Raw genomic sequence first — 19354 nt, 5'->3', positions numbered from 1 at the left:
GGTGGACAGTTAAGTAGTGAGTTAGGCAATGAGTTTAGGTTGTGGATTTACTTGAATGGTGGCACCAAATTTTATACTTCAGGTAGCTAATCGGGCTTTTGAGGGATAATATGATTGAAAATGATTTGGGTACAGTTTGAGATTAGTTTGGAATATTATTTTTCTTACTTGGTTTAAGAACTGCTGAAATGATGTCCACCGGTGACAACGAATGCAAATAAAGGGCACAAAAATCAGGTGGAATCAACCGTTAGAACAGATTTTTTTCGATTTACTTCATACGAATCTTGGAATAAGGAATATGGACGTTTAAATAGGTCGAATTAAGCTCAAAATACAAAAAAAAAAAAAATTTAAAAATGTTAAACAAATCAGCTGGTATAAGCAGATGTTAATTTATGACTACTTGGTTGTGTAGTAATTTATACCAGTTTTTTGTTCGATTCGTTACTTTAGAGAATTAGTCTAATATACTTTCCTAAGTACCTTTAAATCTACAAAAAAAACTGGTCTAAAATGCTTTTCTAGGTACCTACATTAAATATGAGTGAAACAAAACAGTACAGCGATTTATACCAGTTGTTTTTATCAAGTAGGTGCTCTATAAAATTGGTCTATTATACACTCCCAAATAGTTATACTATTAAGCCTACAACGTTACTTCCACCGTTTTTTTGGTAAATTTAATGTTTAAATGTCGATGAGCCTCAGCCGCACTTTTCTTGGAATTAAAAAGAAAAGCAAAATTTCCCGCAAATGTTGAGATTTGGTATGCAAACAGATCTCTACAAATATTTTGTTGGGTTAATGTTGATACAAATGTCCAAGATCGATATAAAACGATTTAATCGACCAGTGCCCTAGAGACCCTAGAGACATCTATTGGAAAACGGCGGAAGCAAAGTTGTAGACCTAATAAATATCAGTGAAAAACGTAGTACTGCGATTTATACCAGTTATTATCTAATCGATATGCTACTCGGTAAAATTGGTTTAATATATTTCCATTTGTATCCATAACAAATATGGGTGAAATTATACAGTACACTGATTTATACCAGTTGTTTGTTCGATTCGTTATTCTGTTAATTGATTTCATATTGCACTGTAATTGTAGTAAATATAAGTGAAACAATGCAGTGCCGAAATTTATACCAGTTGTGTCAGTCAGTTATACCAGTCTGAAAACTGGTCGAATATATTTCCATAAATATTTATAGTAAATATAAGTGAAACAATGCACTACCGAAATTTATACCAGTTGTGTCAGTCGTTATACCAGTTTGAAAACTGGTCGAATATATTTCCATAAATATTTATAGTAAATATGAGTGAAACTATACTAGAAAGTGATTTATGCCAATTGTTGAAAAACTGGTCTAATATACTTTTTTAAGTAGCTGTAAATTTTATTTTAATATTTATACCAGTTTAATTGAAAACTGGGTGTATGAAACATATATATGCTTAAAAGTAAAAAAATAAAACCAAAGAAATTTATTTTTTTTAGTAAAAATTATAAATTTCAAAAAAATTAAAAATAACTGTAATTGCACTTTCTTCGCAACACAAATTGGTCACTTAAGGGTTAAACTTTTATTTTCATATTTGATATTGCATATAAGCGACTGATTTTCAATTAATTTTATTGCCGCTAACTATGTACGTTTGCATAATTGTTGTTGTACTTTTTTTTGTTCGACTACAATTAATTTCCTACTATTGTGCCTTTCTTTTCTTTTCTCACCACATACTCGACATACACCATATTACTAACTATTTACCCAGTTATGCGAATATGGACTGAACGCGCAAGCAAACGATCTATCAATTGCCGCAGCAGCAGCGTTGTGTGTTGTTAAGCTGCGCTTTTTGGGTCAACACTACAACAATAGTAACAACAACAACAACAACAGGCTGAAAGCAATAAAAGCTCACCACAAAAGCAACAACACAGGCAGGCAGACAACAAACAACTGGCCCGGTCACCCAAGCCAAGCGCCAACAGTCAAGCAAACGATCGCCGTTAAAACCAAGGCGTTCATGCATATATAAGAGTTGCATATGTGTGTTTGTGAGCGTGTCTCTGTGTATGGGTGTGTGTGATCGGGCGATTACTTTTTTCTATGTTTCGCTTTACTTTACTTTGGCTCCAAAGCGGAATTGATTAATTCGATTGGTGAAATATTGTAACAGTGATGTAAAAGTAAATAAGGAAAATAGACAACAAAAAAAATAGAAAAGAAAGAAAGAAACAACAAAAAATGGGTCAGCTAGGTGGCTCTTATGTGCGGGTCTTTCTATATGCACAGACATATATACAGACATACAGACATAAATAGGTAAGTAAGTAAGAGTATAAGGAAGCGCAGCTTTAAGTTTCTTTATATGAATGTATGTGTGCCGTTATAGTAGACAGATGCATGTTTATGTAAATATTGATATGCGCAGGTGAAACTGGTTGTAGTTGGCGTGCGCATAATGAAAAGAAATTACTTCTTAGAAAACTTTGGCACATACCGAAATATTTGTATTAGATTGCCTTTTTGTTGTTGTTGTAGACTTTTTTAATATTTTTTGTGTAGTTGCAGTCACGAAATGGTTTTGCTGTTGTGTAATTTGTAAGCCAGACAGCTTAGCTCTGCATATTCGAGGAAATCTTCCGTGCTGTTTACATAATCTCAAATTGTGGATTCTCAATTCAAGCCAACAATTATAGCGAAAATCGATACAGTATATATTTTTTTTTGGAATACCTCCGAATAGTTTAGATAACATCATTCCTATTCAACAATTCACCGAAAATCGGTACAATATATTTTAAAGAAAAACTTCCGAACAGTTTGGATAACCTCAAGTCGTGTGTTCTCAATTCAAACCAAAAAATATACCTAAAATCGGTACAAATAGTGAAAGGCTTCCATATAGTTTACATAACTTCAAATCATGATTTCTAAATACAAATCGACAAAAATATCGAAAATCGGTACAATATATTTAAGTTGAATATTTCCGAATAGTTTAGACCTCAAATCGTGGTTTCTCAATTCAATCAAATCAAATCAACGAATACACCGAAAATCGGTACAACATATTTTCTATAAAAATTTTCAAATGTTGTAAATAACTTTATTTTCAATTTCAATTAAAATCGGCAAATATACCGAAAATCGGTACAATATATTTTCTAGAAAAATTTTCGAATGTTGTAAATAACTTTATTTTCAATTTCAATTAAAATCGACATATATACCGAAAATCGGTACAATACATTTTCGAGTAAATCTACTAAACCTTTTAAATAATCTTAAATGTTGGTTTTTTAAATAAAATTACAACCCCAGAAGAGATTTTGAACTTGTAACTAAAACTATCAACAAATATATCGAATTTCGGTACGATATAGGTTTTAATGTATGAAGAAATCTTCCGAATAATTTATAAAACCTTAGCTCGTAGTTTCATAAAAGAAATTTCGACAATAATTAATAATTTCAATAATAACCTGGATCCTTCAGGAAAATTAGAGGTTATAATTTAAATTATTAACAAATTTACCGAATTTCGGTGGATAAAAGGCTTTACATACACAAGGCAATCTTCGAAACGGTTTGAAAAAGAAGTATCAATAGCAGACGTAAGACCCTTTAGCTTCAATCCAAAACGTTCAGCAACTAGCGAGTACAAGCAAAGAAGATATTCGACCTCAGTTCGGCTCTACGGAATCAAATATAGAACAAATGCCACAATTACTCATTTAGGACCGGAATACCTACACTAGGAGGTTTTTTTTTTGAAAATAACAAAGTTCCCACATGAAGCTGATATTTTTGTTATTGAAATTAACTCAACTGTGGTATTCTTATCAAACGGTACTTCGAGTAAACTTAAAATGTGGTCTTAAGATTTCCGAAGAATTGATATATTAAGTAACAGTCATATTACAGTATGGAAGGAAAATAAAATATTAATAATATTTATTCTTAGCTAAGTATATAAACAAGAAAATGATAAGCTGATTCTTGGTAAGCAGCAGAAAAAGAAATATGGCATCATTCAATGAAATTAGCAGTACCAGAAAACTGAATTACCAGTCATTTAACCGCAAGTAAATTGTAAATATGTACCATATATGTAAATACCACATTGATTCCTGATTATTTACTAAAAAAATACTTATATTTTAAGTGGGCGATCTCATGAGCAAAAAAAATTAAGACTTTACTTTAAGTCAACAACGTTAAGGGCCGCTAAATGATAGACCTTATGTTATGTTGTGCTATGTTATGCTGTGTTATGTTATGTTATGCTATGGAAGACTATGTTATGTTATGCTAAGCTATATTTAGTTATATTATGCTATGTTATGTTATGTTTCATATGTTATTCCCTGTTACGAGTATGCTATCATACCCTAGTGAACAGTTTATAGGCCTCCAAGTATATTATAACAGAAACCCGTATTACATTAACACGTAAGTAAGTAAGTAAGTAAATCAGTAAAATAAGACTGCATCTCCTTCTTATGCAGTCATGTTACGCGAGTCGTTTACGTTGTTGTTATTGTTCATATGTTTGTTGTAAGTGGAGCACATCCATACCAAGTCAAGTGAAACATCACTAAACTAGTTTCATTTCCGTATATGGCGGCGGCGGCGGACTATGACTACTTGCTCGCTTGCCCCAAACGCCTTATATGCTGTTTCCAACGGCGTTGTCGTCGTCATCGTCATCAATACCGCCGCTCGCACACCTGTCCCCGTCACACACGAAGCATAGAGTGTGAGCGCACAAACACTCGGCACAGCTGAGCCGATTACAGAGTAGTCGAGTATTTAGTAGAAGCCGAAGCGGGGCTTACTTTGCGATAAAGCTGCCGCATAAGTCAGCTAGCAAGCTTCCATGGAAGAAAAGTAGTAAGTAAAATTGATTTCTTTATGCGTCAGCCAGACAAGTGATCGCGCGCTCTCATGATCATTTTCCTTACTCACGAGAGCACACAGTTAAGAGCGTAGAGCGTGTGTATTTTTCTGCGCTAAAGTAATTTTCGTTTGCAAAAATTTTATTTTATGCATTTGTAGAATTACGAATTCCAAGCATTCTTCGTCTGCGTCTTTAGCGCTCTTCTCAGTGTTGCTCTCCACCACCTCAGATTATTGCTCCGTCCTGAGGAAGGTGCGCTCATGCCAATTTGCAATCTTACAAGTGCAATACTGCATCGAGAGCGCGATCGAAAGAGAGTGTATGCAAGAGCGGGCATGTAATGCATTTTATTTATTCTTTTCCACTGCCTTCCTGGCACAGACTTCTACATTTTCCTCGTAGTCAGCGTAGTCATTGTCTTTTTGACCGCTGTTTCGCCTTTCTTTTTCTCATTTTTTCACACAGTGCTCGCTCTCTGCTCCGCGTTCGCACTCAACGGTGACTACGACTGCAATGCGCTCACAGTGCTTCACTTCCTACTTTATTCATTTTCCACTTATTTTAGTACATTTGTACTTAAGTGTATGTATCGCTGAGATTGAGATTTGGTTGCGGTCGTTGGGTTGGCGTTACGCGGCGTTCGCATGGATGCATGTCTGGCATACAGTGGGTTTGTTTTCGGATTACTATGTGGTTTCGTGGGAATTCATAATGTGTGGTAATGAGTCATGTAATGTGTGTTGGAAGTTATGTAAGAATTTTTATTTTGAAACAGAGAATGTTTCTCTCACCCTAGTTTAGTATGAGGACTCACGTAAGATATAGAAAACATAGAGATTATGATTAGAAGAGGTTAAGGTCTCACATTCCTTCAGACCTATCGAAAAGTATACTGATCGCTTTGGTAGGAACTTATAAAGTTTGGATCTAACCAATTATTGCGTAAGGGTCTAACACAAAACCTCCCAATTGAGTGCTAGGCAATCTAACCGAAAATTTATTGTGAAAAACAGTTGTTAAGAACAGTTCTAAAGAGTTGGACCCTACATTTGTTTGTCATATGCGAAATCGTTTAGTTTTCAGGAAGATTTGGAAGCGAATATTTGTCCAGAAACATGGTTTTTGAATGATTCCTGGAATAATTATGGGTTCTATGGTTTTATCTATTTTTCTAGAGAGATTTGTATGGAAATATTTGTCCAGAAACCTGGTTTTTGAATTTTGATTCCAAAAATAACTATGGGTTCTATCTATATCTGATACGTTTAAAGTGGTCGAAGCTCAAACTCTCACGGTGTCTTCCGCACCCAACCACACCTCCCAGCAAAAATCTGGCATTTCTACCCCACATTTCCTCGAATTCACACACTGTGGTCGTGTTCAAGACGATCGTCGAGCGAAATATAGCATCTGTGGCCGAGTTACATGTACTTACACACATCACATTTTGTAAATATATTCTAGTTCCTACGAACTGCTACGGTATGATCGCTTTCCACCAGAAACCTGGTCATGCACGACTGCGACGACTGAGTACCCTATCAACGGATCACACTTGGTTAACTGACCGAGCGACCAAACGACCAACCGACTAACCGACCGACGTAGAGTCTAAGCCAGCAAGCAACTGACGGCGCGCAGCCGAGAACACCGCGCGCATGCGGCAAACCCACATCGCACACTCGTAATTTATGTGCGCCCGTTAAGTTGTTTCTTTTTTGCGGAAAGTGTGCAAGTGACTTACGCGGGTCAGCTTTCCAACTTAGTAGTTGCTTCTAGCTACGGTTGACGCGCAGCACCAAATGACGACGGAGACGACGACGGTGGCACTTTTCGCGCATAGTTTTTGGTCGTTTCCATCAACGCCGACGCCATCGTCAGCGTCGCGACGTCGTCTTCGTCATCGACGTTGTGCTCGTTCGCTTGTATGCACTCGTAGGTATATCGTGTGGCTGTTGCGCTCTTACGTTGTCGTTGTCGTTGCTGCCACTGGTGCTGCTGCTACTCTGTCGTTGCTGTTGCTGTATTTGTGGAGCAATGCGGAAGTGAATTTAATTTATTGTATTTGCTTTGCCGCGCTTCTGTGTCTGTTTCTACATGCACACACACATACACACACGACTGGCAGTTCGTCGGTTTTCGGTTTCTTCTGTCCGCAGCGCTTTTCTTTTTTTCAATTTTCTTTGCAAATTGTGTGGAGGTGGATTGTGGAGAGGGCGGAAGACACAACGCAAGTCAGCCAGCCAGAATCAAAACCAGGAAAGAGAAATAGTTAACGACAGCAAATCTAGCTGACGCCTGCTTTTACATGTAAGACATACATATGTACATGCATACATATGTAAAAATTGTAATTTAAGCGGTTTCCCTCCCGCACCGCGCGTCTTACGCTCTTCATACTTTAATCGTAAGCTAATTGCGACGACGACGCTGACGTTAGCGCTTCGACGTCCTGCTAACTGTGGGCGGAAGGGTTGTTAGCGCAGCGATTGCTAGCTTCTATTGAGACTTAGAATACATATAAACACACGTACAAACATACATACCTACATATAAATACATATATACTCAAGCAATTACTAGCACTAAGTACTGACAAGTGCGCGGTGCGGGCGGCAGGCGACGCACGATCAGGTGCAGGTTGGCGTGCATATATGTACATATATATAAAAAATTATTTATTTGCATATATGTATGTATGTATGTATGTACACATTTGCAATCAGTAGCTTTTTTGCACTTGCGATAATAAAATATTCAATCAAATGCGGAATTCGCGGAAGAAGCAGGAACTGCAAATTAAACGTTATTTGTTGTTGTTGCTTTTTTATATATTTTTTCTTTGGTGGGTTCCAATATTTTTTCATAACCTTATGTATGTATTAACAATTTATTTTGTATTCTTTTTCAGTTTTTTTTTTTTGCACCCATTGGCGATAAGACTACACCACAGTGCAGTGTGGCGCGCATACCACATAGGGAAGCAACTTTGGCGTATGCGCATTTTGCATACACATACATACATATGTACATACATTTAAGTACCTACAAATAAGCATACAGACTCTACAGTGGCGCACTTAATATTTTTTAATATTTCATTTTATGTATATACATATGTACATATGTATTTTTTAATATATAATTTTGCTTCCCTTTTTGTTTGGCAATTTGCAATTCAGCACTTTATGTCCGCAATTATTGATCGTTATGTGAGCGCAAGTGATCGGTTGGCGCTTGCTAAGCTAAGTGCTAGTGTTGCCGCCTTTGGCTGCTTTTGCCAAAACCATATTTTATTTCGTTTGCAATTTTTTTTTTTCAATTAATATATTTTCTATTTTTTCGATTGTTTTTCTATTTTTATACTCTCGCAACAAAGTTGCTACGAGAGTATTATAGTTTTGCCCACATAACGGTTGGTTGTAAGTCCTAAAATTAAACTAGTTAGATATAGGGTTATGTATATCAAAATGATCAGGGTGACGAGAAAAGTTCAAATCCGGATGTCTGTCTGTCCGTCCGTCCGTGCAAGCTGTAACTTGAGTAAAAATTGAGATATCTTAATGAAACTTGGAACACGTGTTCCTTGGCACCATAAGATTCGAAATGGGCGTAATCGGACCACTGCCACGCCCACAAAATGGCGAAAACCGAAAACACTTAAAGTGCCATAACTAATCTATAAATAAAGCTATGGAAGTAAAATTTGGTATGAAGGATCGCACTAGGAAGGGGCATATGTGGATGTAATTTTTTTGGGTCGTTTGTTTTAGCCACTTCCTAATACAGTCCAAAAATGAAAGAAATCGGATCATAACCACACCCACCTCCCATACAAAAGTTAGGTTGAAAATTACTAAAAGTGGGTTAACTCACTAACGAAAAACGTCAGAAACACCAAATTTCACATAATAAATGGCAGTTGGAAGCTGCACTTAGATTTTTTTACAAAATGGAAAATGGGCGTGGCACCGCCTACTTATGGGTCAAAAACCATATCTCAGGAACTACTCGACCGATTTTAATGAAACTTGGTTTGTAATAGTTTCTTTACATCCCAACGATATGTTGTGAAAATAGGCCAAATCGCTTCCCAACTACGCCTACTTCCTATATACCAGAATTTTAAGACGATCTGAATCGTTTACATTACAATTTATAAAGTAAGTACTAGTGAAGATATCGGTGCAGAACTTTGCACAAATACTACGTTTATAGTGCGGCAGCCCCATTCTAAAAATCGGACCATATGTTGTCAAGGCCCCATATATCGAACATGAGGACCTCGGTACTTCTAACCTAATATTAGGGTTTACAACTTTCAATAGACTTTATACAATATATATGACGAATATGTGGGTCAAATTGTGTATTATATAATATTAATAAAGTCAAATAAATAAATTGCGAGAGTATAAAATGTTCGGTTACACCCGAACTTAGGCCTTCCTTACTTGTTCTTTTTGTATTCCTAATTTTTGCTTATAGCCATTGTCGTCACACAGCTTGCTATATGTATATACCGACATATCTATTACACCTATAAATCATCGTGCAAATTAGTCGATACCTAGTGTGTCGTATTTCTTACAATTTCTTGCCGTTGCAGCTGATAAGGTTCTAATCAAAAGGAAAATAGCAACATTTTTCGTATATGTTTCTACATTTTTGGCAAGCGTTCCAATCATTTGCTGTATTCTCACTTTTTGTAGAAATTACAGTTAGTTATAGACTTGCGGAATATTTCATACTTGTAGATTGTTACTTGTAGATATTGCAAGAAACATTGTAAATAAATATGAATACGTCATAAGTGGTAATAAAAAATATCTCACATAATCTATATGCAAATCGGTCAATCGTAGATATAGTTTGAATGTATGAAAAATGCATTCTTGATTCAATTTGTTAAGTTTGAAAGCACCTAAAAAAAGCTTGCAATGAAATTTGAACCCAGCTCCATCTACCGACTAACATTTTTTCCAAAAAAATGTCCCATAAGTACTATATACGCTTCCACTCCTATACAGTATGTATAATCTATCTCCTAAATGAGTCAAATCCCACTTTTAGCTTCATTAGGCTCCCAGCGCCATCTATTGCATTCATAAAGCACTTAAAATGGTTTCTTATTAACTTCCCGTTATAAATAAATACAGTTGAACTTCCATAACACGAAGTTCTCCATAACTCGAATTCTTGAATTGGCAATAGAAGTCATATTTCCCGTCATAACTCGAAGTCTAACTCGAGGTTTGTTTTGGATTATAGTGGTTCGAGTTAGGGAAGTTCAACTGTATATCACATCATATTAACGAAAAAAATAAAGGAGTGTTTAAAGATACAACTAGAATGATTGGGGAAATTAAATTAATAATTGTCAGTAACAAACAAAAGCATATCGTGCAAACAAAAAATCGATTGATAGATAGACGACCTATTCTTTTATTTGTCCTAAACCAGAATATCAAGGAAGTTGATTCCATGACAACTCTTTCGTACAAGTTCAATGTTCAGTAACTTAACCAGTGGTTAATTATTTTTCAAAGCAGAAAACTTTTATGAATTATCAATGATTCTTAAAATCCTTAAAAACAAATAAGACTAATGATATCTGAAAGTTCAAAGAAATAAAAGAAAATAGTGCGGAAGCTTAACCGATGGTTAGTTATTTTTCACAATAAAGAATTCTTATGAATTGTCAATACTTATTAAAATCCGTAATAAACAAATAAGGCTATGGAGAACGATAACTGGTGTATAGTTTCCTAGAATAGATGGAAAGATGAAAGAAAATAGGAGAATGTGTGCGGAAACTTAACCTATGGTTAGTCAAAAGAGAAAACGTCTCTTTTCACTAAAGAAATATACCCATATTTGTGAAAAATTGGTGGAAATATATATGCGTATAAGTCAAATTTATGAAAACCAATAAGAAATGGATAATTTTATTAAAAACGAAATTTGTGCAAGAAACCAAGAATGGGCGGACCACGATGGTGGGAAAAAGAAGTTATAGAAAGGTGTATGAATTTTATCAGATTATTAAGAAATTATTTTCTAAGCAAAACTCGGATAACTGTTACAAACAAAACCACTTCAGGATAGTTAAGCTCAAATTACATACATCTCAAAGTATCTCAAAACACATCAACCAGGACTTTCTTATTTTGAAAATATAAGCAGCTCGCTTTCGTTAAAATCATGGAACAGTCTTGAGAACTAATTGATTGTTGTTGATGCTAAAGACAGAAAATATATTTATTGCTAAAGACAGAAAATATATTTATTGAAAAAATTTTGCTGAGTTAACAGCCCACGACCGAATACAAATTGCGATCCATTCGGGTTATGTAGACCCGACTAGCGTGGGATTGGTAAACCATATCGGTGGTAAGGGCGCGGAAATACTGCTAAATTTGTTCCACAACCTGGAAGTTCTACCGAGTAAACGGTAGAATTATAACGGTTCTACGTGAATCTTCAAGTATGTATGTATGTATTTGAAAAAAGTTTGAAGGAGAATTACGATTTGAAGCAAGTTTCAGAGATTTTAAGTAAATTGTTTTTTATAGTTGATTATAGTTATATCAATAAAAGATTACGAATAGTGACTAATTATATCACCAATAAAAAATACGTGAAATATTCATAAAATTATAATGATTCTTATACATAATAATAAAAATTAAAAATCTTTTTTTAATTTATACCAAATTAGTCATGACACTTACCTTAAAGTATAATATGTTGCATGTATGAAGTTTAATGTTTCTTAAATGGAGCCCGCTCCTGTGAAATCAAATATCTCAAGTTGTCTATGGGTTAAGTATGTTGTATTAGTTGACTTAGCTGGCGACCGTCTTCTTTGCCAATTCAAAAAATGCCAAAAGACGAAATCGTAGCACACTGACTGACGTCGAACTACGAACACATGTGTGTAACGAAGCGCAACAGAACAGAACAAAACGCAAAAGCGTAGCCGTAGCCGAAGCCAAACACAATGCGGAAGCGGATATGTCCAGATCCAGAACACAGTTGTCTGCCGGCTGCGCGTGCAATGCACAGGGCCGTTGCTAGCCGTTTGGTGGGGGCTAAATGGTTCGACGATTGCGTTGATTTTTTATACGCCTGCTTAACTCCCGCTCTGCGCCTTATAAACAAGCGTAGCAGCTGGTTGGTTGGTTGGTTGGCTATCTGTTTGTGTTCTTACTTTGCTTGTAAGCACTTATGCGATTGCGTTTCTTAGCTTTCCGCCTTTCGGACCGAACGGTCTTTCCGTACGTACGTACGTCCGTCTGTTTGTTTGTACGCTTGTCGTAGTCGCGCACAATTTGGGGCGATTGTTGTTCGTGCGCCGTTGCCTTTCTCTTCTCAGTGCTTTATGTAGCTGTTAGTTGAACTATTGTTGTTGTATTGTTGTTTCTTTTATTTTCTTTCTTTTTTTTTGCTTTTGTATTATTATATGTTCTGATTGTGTTTTTATTTTATTTGTTTTTATTGTACTCAAGTGTGTCGATATGTACAACACACATACACACACTTATTCTTGACTTATAGGTTGACTTGTGTGAGTTGATTTGTTGCTGACGTTCGACTGACGATTTGTGTTTTGTTGTTGTTGTTGCTGTTTGTTTATTATATTATTGTGTTAATTGTTGTAGTTGTTGTTATTATTGTAATTGTTGCAGTGCTGCTATCTTCGACGTTTTATTTATTTATATCTCTCTGTTGTGTAGTAGTATGTGTGACTACTACTGACAGCAGCAGCAGTAGAAGACACGACCGATTGTTTACTGATATGATTACTGTTTTTATTCTTACTGGGTTTTTGTTGTTGTTTTTTGTTTTATTATTATTGTTTTTGTTGTGTAATTTTATTTTATTTAACGTTCGGTTATTATTGGCGTTAATAAAACTGTTGCGTTCTTATACACATAAATATTTTCTTTTACTTTTTGGATGCTATTTCTTCACTGGCGCTTACGAAAAAGCTATAAACATTGATTTTTATATTTATTTAATTTTTAATTTTTTTTTTTTAGATTTTTATTTAGTTTGTTTTCTACGCTCCTTAACTTGCTGGCTTGAAAGCAGCAAACTTCCTGTTGCACACACCAAGCTTTATTTCTTTTTTCTCTCACTTTTTGTTTTTGTATATGTTTTACTGCCTGCCTTGTAAAGGCGCTTACTTTACTCCTTCACTTTATAGGCGTTCTACTTTTACTATAGTTCATCAACAATGCAATCAGCACACACTGCAGTATTGTTGTTGCATGTGCAAAAGCTCAATGACATCAAGAATCTGCTAGCTGCTGCTGCTTACCAGGAGTACCCTACGGAAGTCGCTCTGCACTCATTAGCCGCTCCAAAACTGCCAATACGCGTGTTGCTTAGTTGTTTTATGTTCTTCTAGTGTTGCTACTTCCGCCACTTTCTTCAACGTTTCTATTTTGATCCTTTGCTTTATTGTATTTTTTATGAGTTTGCACTGTAACTCTTGCTTGTTTCTATGCACTTTTTAGCGTTTTACTAAAGTTTTTTTTTGTAATTTTTCTTATTAATTGTTTTTGTTTTATATTTATTTTCCACATTCCACTACAATTAATGCATGTTCACACATGTTTGTATGCACAATCAGTATCAACCGCTAACCGCCCAGTCGAATTGTTCATCGGCGCTCTGTTGGTCAGCTGCTGCTTGGCGTTTGCACCCGCTCAAGCACAATTGTGTTGGGTCAAATGGTATTTCCGTTTAGCGATATGCTAAAATATTTAAGTTTTTATAATATTTGTTATTGTTGTTTTTGTTGCGCTTATTGTTATAGCTGCTTACTCATGCACTTTGTATGGATTTGCTTGGCACGCTAATGTACATATACTATTTTCTTAGTAATATATAAATAACAATCCCCAAACACAGGCGTGCAAATGCAATCAAAAATAATTAAAAAATCAAGAAAAATTCCAAATTCACACGCGCGTTCGCGAATTTCTGCTTATTTTTTGCGCTTATTACCTATACGCCACAAATGTTTTGTGCTATTTCCGATTTCTGCTGCTTCTCCACTACTCTGCTAAATGCTCAGCTGTCAGACAGTGTTGACTTGACTTTGCTTTTGCTTTGCTTTGCTTTTTGCTCAGCTGCACATACAGGCTTGCATACATACAACCAAACATACATATGTACAAGCATGTGTTTGAGTGTGTATTTGCTCGGCTATTTCCTATCTGTCACAAAAGCAATTCAAATATTTATCGACGAAATTTTATACAACGGCGACGAACGACAACGACAAGTGTGATTCACTATTTTTAATTTGTTGTTGTTGTTGTGCGCAAATACGCTGTATATATATTTTTATTTAATATTATTTCTATTTATTGTATTTTGTAATATTGTTTATTTTAGTTTACATATGTATTTTTCGCTAAACTTGCATTGTTGTTGTTTTTGTCGTTGCATGTCATAATAATAATTATTATTATTGTTTTACATTTACATTTACATCCGCATCCGTATCCGCAACCGGCACTTTATGTCACTTACTCTTATATGCTTTGTATTTGTCATGTAATTCGTTCTACTTTTTGTTTTTGTTTTTGTACGCACTTTGCTTCCTTTACTTGCTACTATTCACTCGTTAGCACAAAATGTTTCCGACACCAAAAAATTTAATGAAATTCATTATCAGCATAAAATGTTTATCATAAATTTAACGCGCTACACACTCGCTCGCACACTTTAGCTTTTTGCGGCAACACACATTTACTATTTATATTTCAAAATGATAATAAAATAATATAGAATAGAATATATCTTAAACCCGACGGCACGCCAAACAACCGAACCGCACGCCAGGCAAATAACAAATAACAACAATAAATTTTCACACATCGCCTTTTGGTTGTTGAAATAATCAAAAGCGGCGAGCGAGCGAGCGAGCGCAGCGAACAGTGTTGCCCGTCAACGCGCTGTTGGGTGGCACCAACCCAATCGGGTGGTCTGAGAAAAAGCGTAGCAAAAGAGCAGCAAACAGAGTAGAGAGCGCGTCACTGCTGTTCAGTTGTTGCGATTTTAGTTGTTGTGCTCAACAAGCCAAGAAGCTAGTGAATATGCAAAAGCTGCGTTGAGTGTACTGAGCGAGAGCGCGTGCGAGTTGTTGAATGAGCGTAGGAAATGCAAGTGAAGTAAAGTTAGTGAAGGAGAATTGCACAGCACACTGGTTGACAACAGGTTACCGCACGAAGAAGTTACGGGTTACATATGACTAATTGTAGGGAAGACATTGTCAGCGGTACTTAATAACCTACATTTTTAGGGTTTAGTAGTTACTTATGTAAAATAATGCATATATGTGGGTTTTTGAGGGAGTGATAGGCAAATTTCGGAATTTTAACGTTATGTTGCATATGTACATATAACAGTAATAAATCTTAGAACCTCAAGTTTTTCCAAAAAGGAGGTTCATTCCCACGACAGTCTGGTCTAAGTCAACGGTACGGACCGGGATCTTTAACCAGTCAAAGACTAATTAATTCAAAGTTATTTGAGGCGAACTTTTCAGACCCTTCAAAAACAACAACTACACTAAGAAAGGTCAGAATTCGAAAAGAGCTTCGTTGTCTCTTAATGGTCTTTGGCACCAGCCAAAACCTAATTAATTCCAAATTATTTGGTGCGAATTTTTCAGACCCTACAAAAACAACAACAACACTAAGAAAGTTCAGAAGGCCCAAATCACTTTGTGAGGGTCTTTGGCATCAATTTTGAGAAGTTTGAGGCAACAAAAAGTACTAGCGGCTTTAGCTGTCAAAGTTGAAACTCTTGGGGCTGTTGCACAGTGATCTGTCCTTTAATCTAAACTAACCTAAGGACAGAAAGTGAAATGAAAAATCTGTAGTAGGCCTTTTCTTCATAGAAACACAACAGTTAATGTCATAAATAAAATTAAAATATTATTAAAAATCTAACAAATTATAACGGTACTGCCATATGAAAAGTACTGTTGAAAAATTTGCATTGCAAACTCTGTCAATTTTATTGACAACAAAATCGCACTACGCTCACATTCTTACAGGTTCCGTCTTCCGCTATTCAGACGCTCTCTCCGTCAAAGTGCAACATTTATGCTCACTAGAATTTATTACGGTACTTACATACATACATATATGCATACCACACCCCAAAGGGAATTTTTTCTTAGAAATAATAATAATAATGAACAATAATTATAAGGAAATTCGCTATTGTGACATAGTAATAGCTTTTGTTTTCAATATTTATAATAATAATAACAATTAAGTATTAATGATAATTAATATTATTAAATATTTATAATATTCGACTAATTTACATACGAATTAAACCCTTAACCGGATACCGATTACTTTTCTGAAAACAAACACTTTAAATGCAACCATATTTCCGCTTCCTTTCTACCCATGCATTCGCGAACGAGTGAAGTTGCCGCCAAAGAGCTGTGATTTGAAAGTGTGATGTGCAAATAGTTATGCTGCTATGAGCTGAAGTGAAGTTTTAATTTGAGTTTTCAATAAAATAGTTTTAATTATTAAAAGAATAAAGTGTTTAATATCATTTTTCGTGTTTAATAAGTTAAAAGGATAGCTAGTATAACATTTACAGCGTTCATTACAAGAAATACACGTATTTGCAACGAATGTATTCAGGGTGCTGCAAATGCACGAATATGCGCAAAGTGCTTAACAAATATTTAATTTCGGTTTTTATACGATATTATGATGTTAAAATAAACAATTAATTAGTGAAATGGAGTAGTACTATAGAGTAGTGTAGTGTAAGAAGTGTGAAATATTAATATGTTGTGGCGGTTAACAAAGGAAATATGGAGGAGCACCAGCAGCACAGACAGAGTACTCAACAGCTATTGGGTTTTTAGAGCGGCATCAAAGGTTTGGAAAGCTTTTATTGGTTTAATTATTAGTAAATATTGAACTAAAAGTATTTTTACCAGCAGCACAGACGGAGCATACAGCGGCTATTGGGTATTTAGAGCGGCATCAAAGGTATGGGAAGTTTTACTTGTTTAAATATTACCAAGTATTGAACTAAACGTATTTTTTAAATAATTTAACAACAACAAATATTGCTTTGACACCTTATTCAATAATAAAACAGCAGCAAATACATAAGTGAGTGAACACAGGTGCCGTTTATATGTATCGTTAGGAAGAATGTAAATTGAATATATAGTAAATGTAGAGCATCAGAGAATTCGAAAGCTCACAAAGCATAAAAACAACTTATTTTATTCTAAAAGCCAATATTCATTTGTGAACGTTTTCAAGTTGCAATGGCTGTTCTAATAAGTATGAAAATCTTCAAAAATATTAGCAAATTGATTATTAATTATTATTTATAATATATTGATTATTCTTATATTAATTATTATTATATTATTTCATTATTATATATTTGAATATTTCTACAAGCTTCTCAAGTGGTCTCAAAAGTATGCAATAACCTTAGAGTATGCTGTACTTTGAACTAGCTTTTAACATAGTCCAACTTAAGTGTCTCTATAAAAAAAGTGTCTCTCAATTAATTCACAATTTACAAAATTATGAATTCTTAATTATCGAAATTTAATATAATTATAAATAATTCGATGTGTGTGTGATATTGTTATATATTCAGGAATGCAAAGCTCTACTTTGCATAAGAATCGTTTTTAAACTTAAGGCTACCAATTCCTTCAGTAAGAAGTTGGACGAAACATCTGTTTTGGTCAATGACCAAGAATCCACATTATTTTTTTTTAAGTATTAACTCATGTTTTTGATATTTGTGGGTATCTGTAACGAACTTGAAGGCAAAGTCGTCAAATAGTCAATATTTTGTTGTATTAAATAAAGCTTATTAAGCTTTAATAGTTTGCTTTACTTATTGACCTTTAACATTTAACCACTTGCTAGTTTTCAAAGATAAATCTCAATATCGTGCTAAAACCAAAGCAAATTTTCGATTTCAACAGAAACAATGATTTTTGAATATACGAGTAATGTTCAAAAAATAACGGGCAAAAATAATGTTGCTAAAGAGAATATTATAGTTTTTTCACATAACGGTTGTTTGTAACACCCAAAACTAAACCAATTAGATATAGGGTTATATATACCAAAGTGATCAGGGTGAAGAGTGGAGTTCAAATCCGAATGTCTGTCTGTCTGTCTGTCCGTCCGTCCGTCTGTGCAAGCTGTAACTTGAGTAAAAATTAAGATATCTTGATGAAACTTGGCACACTTATTTCTTGGCACCATAGGAAGGTTGCTTTCGAAAATGAGCAAAATCGGACCACTGCCACGCCCACAAAATGGCGAAATCCGAAAACACATAAAGTGCCATAACTAAGGCATAAATAAAGCTATGGAAATAAAATAAAAAAATTTGGTATGAAGGATCGCCCTATGAAGGGGCATATGTGGATGTAATTTTTTTGGGGAAGTGGGCGTGGACCCGCCCCCTACTAAGTTTTTTGTACATATCTCGCAAACCAATAGAGCTATATAAACCAAACTTTCTGCAGTCGTTTTTTATAGTCACTTCCTAATACAGTCCAAAAATGAAAGAAATCGGATAATAACCACGCCCACCTCCCATACAAAAGTTAGGTTGAAAATTACTAAAAGTGGGTTAACTCACTAACGAAAAAAGTCAGAAACACTAAATTTCACATAAGAAATGGCAGATGAAAGCTGCACTCAGATTTTTTTACAAAATGGAAAATGGGCGTGGCGTCGCCCACTTATGGGTCAAAAACCATATCTCAGGAACTACTCAACCGATTTCAATGAAACTTGGTTTGTAATAGTTTCCTTATATCCCAATGATATGTTGTGAAAATAGGCCAAATCGGTTCACATCCACGCCTACTTCCTATATACAAGAACTTTGAAGACGATCTGAATCGCTTACTTTACAATATATAAAGTAAGCACTAGTGAAGATATCGGTGCAGAATTTTGCACAAATACTACGTTTATAGTGTGGCAGCCCCATTCTAAAAATCACCGAAATCGGACCATAGGTTTTAAAGGCCCCATATATCGAACACGAGGACCTCGGTGCTTCTAACCTAATATTATGGTTTCCAACTTTCAATGGACTTTATACAATATATATGATGAATATGTGGGTCAAATTGTGTATTATATAATATAAATAAAGTTAAATAAATAAATTGCGAGAGTATAAAATGTTCGGTTACACCCGAACTTAGCCCTTCCTTACTTGTTGTTTTTAATTTTTTCTTATTGGCCTTTAACATTTAACCACTAGTTAGTTTTCAAAGATAAATACCAATATCTAGGTAAAACCAAAGCAAATTTTCGATTTCAATAAAAACAATGATTTTTGAATATACGAGTATTGTTCAAAAAATAACGTGAAT

General features: G+C 34.9%; 1 protein-coding gene across 5 annotated transcripts in view; it reads right to left on the bottom strand.

Moving 5' to 3' along the window:
• Window positions 1-19354, bottom strand: part of LOC105220120 (ets DNA-binding protein pokkuri) — a 99466-nt gene that overhangs the window by 53934 nt on the left and 26178 nt on the right. For 3 of the 5 annotated variants that reach the window (XR_008470397.1, XM_054227337.1, XM_054227336.1), the window contains exon 1: window positions 11658-14818. The exons of 1 other annotated variant lie outside the window; for it this stretch is intronic. The gene's annotated coding sequence lies outside the window, so the exon portion shown is untranslated. Of the gene's footprint in view, window positions 1-11657; window positions 14819-19354 lie in introns of those variants that run through there. One more of the 5 variants, XM_054227338.1, reaches the window with a different exon arrangement.

Source organism: Zeugodacus cucurbitae, chromosome 3 (genome assembly GCF_028554725.1).
Source record: "Zeugodacus cucurbitae isolate PBARC_wt_2022May chromosome 3, idZeuCucr1.2, whole genome shotgun sequence".
Classification (NCBI taxonomy): domain Eukaryota; kingdom Metazoa; phylum Arthropoda; class Insecta; order Diptera; family Tephritidae; genus Zeugodacus; species Zeugodacus cucurbitae.
This window is presented reverse-complemented; position numbering and strand designations above follow the sequence as displayed.